Below are 7,792 nucleotides of genomic sequence, written 5' to 3' on the forward strand. Positions count from 1 at the left end.
TTGAGTTGTTGTAATTTGTTCATAAATGAATATGCAAAAGTTAGAAGTTTTTTCTGTTCATAGATTTTTTTTGTGATATTATTGTTGAATATGCAAATGTTTGTGTGTTCATATATATGCAAAAAATATGTCAATTTTTTCATAGAATTTTTATAATTTTTTTCTGTTGTAATTTTGTTCATAGAATTTTTATGATTTTTTTTCCGTTGTAATTTTGTTCATAGAATAAGAAGAGAAAGTGTTTAATAGAATTAGTTAGAAAAATAATAGAACTAGTTAAACTAGTTTATTTTTAGTAAGTACTACTTTATTCTATTTATAGTAAGTGCTTAGTAGTTGAACTAGTTGACTTATAAAACTAATTTATTTTACTATAGAAGTAGTTTATTTTTAGCAAGAAAATTAATAGAACTAGTTTATTTTTTTAGTTAAAGCAATTATTCCTGCATCGACGTCGACGATGCCAATCCTGCATCCTCGTCGTCGACTCGGCGGAGGAGGCCGGCTTGATCAGAGGGGCCATGTCCGGGACTGGGCTCCGTCGGGCTGGTTTTTGGAGGTGCTACCTTCCGGGGGGCGTAGGTTGATGAGGAGCCAGCCCGTCATTGACCCGATCCTTGTTTGGTGGCGGTCGCGTGGGCCAGTGATGGTGCCGAGGCTTCCGGACACCGAGGAGGTGGTACGTCACCGTGTTAGCGAGGAGGACGAGCACGTCCGTCGCTACATGGTTGCGTTGGAGTGCAGGTTCGACAATACCTGGCAGGTTCTTCAGGGATCTCACTGGAGCTATGATCCTGTGATGGTTCCTTCTCTTTGGGTATCCACCTCCCGCGCCGATACCCGTCGGGCGCTACGGTTCTAGCTGTACTAGTGATGCTATATGTATGATAGTATTCGAGGTGTATTAGTGATAATATTTGATGATGTACGGACGCATGGAGATGATGTAGTTTTGCTTATAATTAAATGCATCCTAATTTGAATACTACTTTATTTTGTGATTTGATTTTGCTTATTGAATGCTCAAATTGGAAAACTACTCCTACTTTGAATGCTAAAATTGGAGAGCACTATGCAAGGCGTATGCATACGATTAGTTGATAGCTTATAGGGTTTTTGTTTTCGCAGAAATCTAGGAGCCCCCCTCCATCATCCCCGCCGTCGTCCCCATCACCGACCCCCTCCGACCTCGAGGTGCGACCAGCCACGAACCGGTTTTAGAAAGATAATTAAACGATATTTCGGGTTGACTTTAAGTCTATTGAGTCTCCACCATATATGAGAGGACGAAGAATCCCGACTGTTGTCGTGGGGGTAGCTTCTCCTTCGTTCCCGTGTGCTAGACAATTTGGTGTAATGCACTCGGGAACGAAAGGAATGAGCTACCATCACCGACGGTCGCAAATGTCTGAGAGGAATCAGTGAGGGAGAGTTCCACCATATATATATGAGAGGACGAAGAATCCCGACTGTTGTCGTGGGGGTCGCTTCTCCTTCATTCCCGTGTGCTAGACATTTTGGTGTAATGCACTCGGGTATGAAAGGAGGAGCGACCATCAACAACGGTCGAATGTATACACCACGTGAGCTGAGAGTTTTCAAGAAAAGACTCGACAAACCGATAGTCAACCCGTGATGAATAATAATGATCTAACTTAGGTTTTTTAGTACATATATTTAATTGTAGACGTTTAATATTTGAATTATAAACATAGGAAATGTCGTACTCGGACGACGAAAGTCTCCCGTGGGAGTGCGACTGGTGCCACGACGACCGAGGTCTGTGCGACAGGCCTCACCTGGACGAAGATCGGCGCTTCAGTATTAAGCTGGAGGAGACCTTCGATGTTGAAACGGTACGCAACGATGACAAGTGTTATTTTTTCGTAATTAAGCACGACTTAAACTATTTCAACGTGTACTTTTCATTTTTTACAATTCGACTAGCTTATCCCATGCCACGCAAGACGCTACGTCTTGGAGAGGATGGGTTTTGAAGACCATGAAAGTATGGATACAAAGAAAATTCACCTAAGGACCCATCATGATATAGATTTTGAAGTAAATCTGTATAATTCTGAGAGCGTAACCCATTTTGGTTGCACAAATTGAGAAGCATTTTGCAAGATGTATGATTTTGATGAGGGTATGCTTGTCATCATGGATCTTGGTGATCCTGACATTGAGCAAGAGATATGGACATTTGGGTCCTTGTTGATACGCCTCCAATTCTACCGCTATGTGAGTTTCTCAAACATAGTTATTAGCTAATTTATATTGTTCATTTCAAAATAGTTGACAGCTTATTTTCATTGACAGCTTATTTTGATTGTTCGAACAATGTGCGGAACATGGTAGACAGAACCTACTACACCGATGGCTCTGAGTTAACTTATGAGAAAACTCATCTGGTCGGATTTTGTACTGATCTTGAGAATTACAATATCTATTATAAAACTCCTCCATATTATGGTCAATACGTGCTAGTGCACGTGTTGAACTACGGTAACTACTATGGAGATACCCTGATAAGATTTCTTACTATTACGACATCCGTGCATCTTTTGCATACTTCTAAAACTAGTACATCATTGGTAACTATGAAGTTATTACTATGTTTTTCAACAGATAATCCCAGAGGATTGTGTGCCTCATTTGATGTATCAGAATGGTAGCCTTGATGTTTTGAACATACAACCAGGTCATCCTACGAATCTCAACTGTCCATACCGGATTTCTAAAAGAAGTGGAGACATGAAAATCAAAGAATGGAAAAAATGTATGGACAGTCGCAAGGAGGTTCTTGGAAGCAAAAGGAAGCGAAGCGCAAAAATTGGAGACAGGATGATCTCCATTCTCCATAATGGAGAGTCGGGGTCTATATTGTTTTATGCTATTTTACCTTAAAGAGGGTATTTTGGTCCTACCTAATACTGATGATTATGTGCTAAGAACAATTAAGTAGGGTTCACTACTAGGAAAAGGGCTATAGATAATATGGACACTAATGTAACACCACACATGTGGTGCACCACTACTATATACCACGGTGCGCCACTACTAACATTTTTTTTATTTTTTTTCAAAACTAGTAATGGCACACCAGGGGATAGTGCGCCATTACTAGTTTAACTAGTAATGGGGCACCACACCCTCGGTGCGCCACTACTAACAAATTTTTTTTATTATTTTTTCAAAACTAGTAATGGCGCACCGAGGGGACACTGCGCCATTACTAGTTTTAACTATTAATGGCGCACCACACCCTCGGTGCGCCACTACTAACAATTTTTTTTTAATTTTTTTTCAAAGTTAGTAATGGCGCACCGTGGGTGTGGTGCGCCATTACTAGTTAAACTAGTAATGGCGCACCACACCCACTGTGCGCAATTACTAACTTTGCCCAAAAATCCACCCCCCTTGGACCGCCTTTTCAGTTTTAGAAAAAATAAAAAAATAATGGAAATGTCACAAAAATAAAATAAAATAAGTTTCCCATGTGATATGTGGTCTAGTTGTTGGGAAAATTTACAAATATGAATTTCAACTTTATTTGCAAAATCACTCTGGAATTTGTAAAATGGGCATAACTTTTGCATACGAACTCGGATTAAAAAGTTTTTTATATAAACATCATCTACTCAAAAAGTTACATACGATTTGAACCGGGGGAACCCCGTTAAACATCTTCAAAATCCCCAAAAACCTAACAGAACGAAAGATACGGGGCTTTTAGGATCTAGAGGGGGGAAATGAAAAAAAAAATCAAACTTACTAGTGGCGCACCATTTGCTAGGTGCGCCACTAGTAACAGAAAAAAAATTGGTTTTAAAAAAAAATTCTTTTTGAATTTTTTTTTCAAAATATGATACGTAATATGACCGGGAAGTTTGAAATATTTTTACAAAATTTCATCACACTCATGAACATGAACAAAGTCCTAGACATCAACAAGGTTTAATAGGATTTTTATGATAGATATGTCAACAAGTGCCTGTGAAGTGAGCTGGTGCTGGGGTTGGATAGAACTGCGAAGTTAAGCGTGCTCTGGAGTAGTGTGAGGATGGGTGACCTTCCGGGAAGTTTGACCACGGAGTGCGATTTGACTTGGGATTAAGCATATTGGCTTGAGATTAAGCCATAGTGACCCGAGATAAAGAAAAAACGAAAAAAAATTGTGATTTTTTTTTAATTTTGAAACAAAAATTCTGAAAAAAATTTGAAAAAAAATAGATAGTAATGGCGCACCGTGGGATATATCAGATACTAATGACGCACCTGTGATGCGCCATTAGTATACCGGATACTAATGGCGCACCTGTGGTGCGCCATTAGTAAAAAATTCTAATGGCGTGATGCTAGTGGCGCACCTGTAGTGCGCCATTAGTAGCCAAAACAGGTGCGCCACTAGCAGGCCTTTTCCTATTAGTGGTTGGTTCGATGACTATGAGGATGATGATCGTATGACTTGTTATTAATAACGAGTAGAAGTTGTATGATGATGATTAGTAGGACTTGTTATTATGATGATGCATGATGCGGGCATGAAGAGTTATTATATATCAGTGGGTGAAATGAACATGGATTGGAATGAAGTGAAGGCAAAAAGAATGTGGTGCATGTCGAAAGTAGTACTAATCCAAACTTGATCAAGTTAGGATTAATATTACTTTCGACATGCATCACATGTTGCCTTCACTTTAATCTAAGCCATGTTTAGGCATAGCAGTATCGTTGGTAAATCAAGCACGGAAATAAGAGAGGACAGTTCTCTCTGTTAGCTAGCTTACACACCCTAAATTACCCCCTAAACCCTCCCCCTTTCAAAAAAAAAACAAAAACCCCAGCCACTGAAATGCTGACGCGTGGATGCCTTTTGGTCCCGGTTGGTGTCACCAACCGGGACCAAAGGCCCTCTTGACTGGGCTGGCCGCAGCAGCCACGTGGAGGCCCATCTGTCCCGGTTCGTGTAAGCACCGGGACTAAAGGGCTAGGGCATTAGTAACGACCCTTTAGTCCTGGCCGGTTCAACAACCGGGACAAAAGGCCCTTACAAACCGGGACAGATGACCCTTTTTCTACTAGTGCGATGATGTACGTTCACTGGGAGGAGAAGTCCCCATCGACCATGATGATGTCTGTGGCGACTTCGTCGGTCTTCGGATGATGTACCAGCTCAGTCCCTCAGAGGTGCTCATAGAGATAGGATGTGCGTGTGTGCATTTATAGATACAAGTGTATGTGCGTATGTATGAATGCCTATGTTTCTACCGTGTTCAACCAAAGTAGGGCACAACCAATTTTTTTCGCAAGTCATTGTTGTTTGGTCTGTAACCATTGTACCGCTGAAAAGTTTGTTAAAATAACCCTTTTGTTTTGGTTGTTACCGGACGTGACTTGATGATTAAAAAATTGTGGGTTTTTTAACAAAGTTCAATTAAAGTTGCTCATGTAGTTATGTATGTGAGCGACTTTGATTGTACGGTGTTAAAAAATAAATTTGTATTTTCAAAATTACTAATTTATATAGGTTGAAATTCAGATGCAATTTTCTAAAGAGCAAAACTGATAAAAGTTCTAAGATGCATCCAACAAGGAGAAAAGAAAGAAAAATGTCAGACGATTGTTGTAGTCGGCGCGCTACAAAGTTGTTGTTCATGGAAATCAGAACTGCTTTGCATGCATAGATCCCGACTTAGAAGGGATAGCGATTAGCGACACGATTTCGCCGGCGTGCTGCCGGAAATTACGTGGGCGGGCGCACGGGGTGAGACAAACAACCACCAAATATCGTGGGCTAGCCAATATTCTGGTAAGGTCAGCGTTAGTCGCAATCTAAACTCCCCCATGAACCCTAGGCCCCGATCCTCCATGAACATGAACTCTGAGGCAAGTGATCCGGCGGAGCAGCAGCAGAGGGGGGAGATGAGCCAGACGCTGTTGACATCGGCCCCTGTCGGAGAAGGGCACGGGGGAGCAGCTGCCGGCGGGGGGGCGGGGCGGCCCAGCGGCGAAGAAAGGGCGGGGAGCAACGGTTGGGCGAGCTTTGTGGCGCAGCGTGGAAGAAAGAGGGCGGAGCTTACCTGCTTGTCGCCGCCGCCGCCGCCGTTTCTTCCCACGAGAGAAGAAAAGCTCCACGGGACATTCCTTCCCAAGGCTGAGCCGAATCCCCACCTGACCACCGTGATGGCGCCGTCCATCGCCAACATCCTAGATGTGCTGCTCGAGGAAATCTTCCTCCGCCTCCCCGCTGCCGAAGACCTCGCCCTGGCCTCCGCCGCCTGCCTCTCCTTCCGCCACATCATTGTGCATCATGACTTCTTGCGCCGCTACCACGCCCTCCACCCACCGCCTCTCATCGGCATTCTCGACAACCAGAAAGCCTTCGTCCCAGCACAGCCGCCGCACCCCTCCGCCGTCGCTGCCCGTGCCTTCGCGGGCTTCGATTTCTCTTGCTCCTCCTTCCTCCCCTCCACCGCCGGCCATACCTAGAGTCCAATTGACTTCTCTGACGGACGTGTCCTCCTGGCCGACATCCTGGTCAGAAATTTTGTTGGTAGACGCATCCCCATGGGCTTCACGGTGTGCGACCCTGTGCACCGTCGCTATATCATGCTGCCGGCCATTCCCGTTGACCTGAACGCGCTGGTCCATAAACGGGAACTCCTCGATGTGGAGACTTTCCTTGCTCCCGGTGAGGACAAGAAGGACCCCTTGTCATTCAGGGTGATATGCTTGGCGCAATGCAGAATGAATCTGTTGCTTCTGGTCTTCTCCTCACTGAATGGACAATGGCATGTTCTTACTTATGACCAATGGGGTACGTCGGCCACACTTGCTTCATTTGTGAAGTCTGATCCTGGGCTGTCAAGTCGTCAATTCATCCGTGGATGCTTCTATTGGCATTTGCAATTGCAGAACAAATTACTTGTGCTTGACTTGCGCGCAATGGAGTTTTCTACTGTCAACCTCCAATCTGAGTCACTAGGGAGTAAAAGATTTGTCCTTGTCGAGGCAGAAAAAGGAATGCTCGGGATGCTCACTACACGTAACGGCTATGATAAGGACATCAAAGATCGCCGAATTTGGCTCGCGTATTCCATTCTGACAAATAACCAATGGCATGTGGAGAAGGTCATCCGGTTACTGGTAAAGGATGTGCATCTAGTTGGTGCAGCCGGGGGATTCCTGCTCATGTACACGGTGTACTTAAAATCTTCACGAGACAAGCTGGAGTTTCGATACTTTTCGGTGGACCTTAAGACTTTCCAGGTCGAGTTGTTCGCTGCACTTTGTAAGCACTTACCTGGAGGACCGTACGCTGATTTCCCAAACCCACCTGGACGACCATACGCTGGTTTCCCACCATCACTGTGTGCGCCAAATATATGAAGCGGTGAGCGTGTTAACTACTCTTCGCTTACTTTTATTTTACTTTGTTTCAGTGTTACGCAACAGAAATAAGATTCAGGCATTCACTATATGAATTGGTCGAGTTCACATCGTTTCCCATTTATAGTCTTATACAATATATTTCCAATTTCTTTATTATACATAACCTCTGTATGAGTAGAAAACATCAGATTACAACAGCCCATGTTTCTGTTTCCACAGCAGTTTTGGAAGCAATGAGGTAACGACAGTTTACTTTTTATGTGATTACATTTCACTGCAGCTTACTCCATAAATCTCTAGTATAAACACAGATAGTTCGTCTACTAGGTCCATATATGACTGTAGATTGCCTTAGTCAATTTAGTGGAATGTTTGATTTTGGGTAAGCTGAAAGCAG

The 7,792-nt window shown here is 43.3% G+C and overlaps 1 pseudogene; it reads left to right on the forward strand.

The window, feature by feature from the left end:
- The first annotated feature begins 5,858 nt into the window (after positions 1-5,858).
- On the forward strand, positions 5,859-7,392 carry LOC123170755 (uncharacterized; annotated as a pseudogene).
- The last annotated feature ends 400 nt before the right edge of the window (positions 7,393-7,792 follow it).

This window comes from Triticum aestivum, chromosome 7D (assembly GCF_018294505.1).
Source record: "Triticum aestivum cultivar Chinese Spring chromosome 7D, IWGSC CS RefSeq v2.1, whole genome shotgun sequence".
NCBI classification, from domain to species: Eukaryota; Viridiplantae; Streptophyta; class Magnoliopsida; order Poales; family Poaceae; genus Triticum; species Triticum aestivum.